Below are 1,492 nucleotides of genomic sequence, written 5' to 3'. Positions count from 1 at the left end.
CAGCATCGATTCGGGTCTGAATCTCCTCCAAAGTACTCGCAGACAATCTTGTCACTAGAGGCCCCTTATCGGTCAAATTCTAGAACAAGTACTCTGCCCAAGATACCTGTTTTATGCCACTTCCTCGAGCTCTCATCCGTTGCATGTAGATATGGAAGTGACACATAACTTCCCAGAGCGTGGAGTAAACTTTAGGGCTGGTTTTTCTCAAAATTTTAAGTTTCGTAAATCCCGGAACAAATTCTTCATATGGCAAATCCCTGAGAAGAAGGCTGGAGATGTTGTGCATCTCATGAAGAGTGAAGCCTAACTCCCCTGCTGGAGTTAAGAAGGTGCAGGTCTCAGGGTTATATCGCTCTAAAATAGAGAAAAAGTGATAATGGCTCTAAATGATCCTGAATTTCATAGCCCGCACAGGAATCTTCAGCCCAGCCTGAGTGAGGGGTGTCTCCAACTCCTCCAAAACGAAATTGGTCATTCGAGCCCACCACCCTATCACCGGAGAGTGAACCCAGCCAGGAGATCTAAATCCTTGAGTGGGAAATTGTTCTTTCTTCGACATAAATCTCTTGACAAAAGTATTCGCCGGAGTGGCCACTTCACCGACTGGGTATTCTTTGGCGAACAAGCCTGGTCGTAAAGCTGTCACCTGTCTATTATAACCCACTGTGCGAACTCCTTGAAAGGTTAAAGTTCCAAGAGCGACTCCATCTTGTTCCTTAACAAGGTCCTAATCCATATGTCTGGGAATGAAAGCACACTGGAAATATGATATGGGGTACATCCTTTCCATATTGGATAAGAAGAGGTGACGGTCCCCAACTTTTCTCAGCCATTTGTAGTCCCCATCATAAGCGACATCTGCTTCAAAGTCAACGAAATCCCCAAAGAGGAATGCTAATTTGGCTAACGGTTTATGTCTTAGGTTCTCAAGCTTAACGTCCGTAACCAGTATTCGAAGAGTTTCAGGAGAAGCCTGGGTGATCATCTCCACATGGTCCTTCTTAGTAAATCAAAAAACTGGGAGTTCTTGGTGTAGATTAAATGTCATATTTGTATCCACGCCACCTTCATGCCCAAAATGATGGTGCAAAGGGATAGGCTCATTGGTATGACGCACTGCAAAACAAAGAAGATAATCAGTTAAGTGCAAAAGCAAATCGAAACGCGGAGGACGAACCCTGCATCAAAAAAAAAAAATTCAAACACGAAGGTCTAACCCTGCGTTGAGAAAAAAAATCGAACACGGAGGTCAAACCCTACGTCGGAAGAAATTAAACGCAGAGACCAAATCTCGCATTATTGAACTTTTAAGCGCGGAGGTTGAATCCCTTTACACTTCAAATTCCAAACGATAGAGTCCCAGCCCCGCGTTACTGAAACGAGTTTCCTCGTTGATTCAAAGTCCAGAACTCGTCGTAGCAAGTTTTATAGCAACAAAGGTCATACTTACCACCAACTAAGGGAAACTGAGGCGGCGGCACGCCCGCCT

The sequence above is a fragment of the Asparagus officinalis genome, chromosome 8 (assembly GCF_001876935.1).
Source record: "Asparagus officinalis chromosome 8, Aspof.V1, whole genome shotgun sequence".
NCBI lineage: Eukaryota > Viridiplantae > Streptophyta > Magnoliopsida > Asparagales > Asparagaceae > Asparagus > Asparagus officinalis.
The sequence above is the reverse complement of the archived record's forward strand: the minus strand, read 5'-3'. Positions refer to the sequence as shown.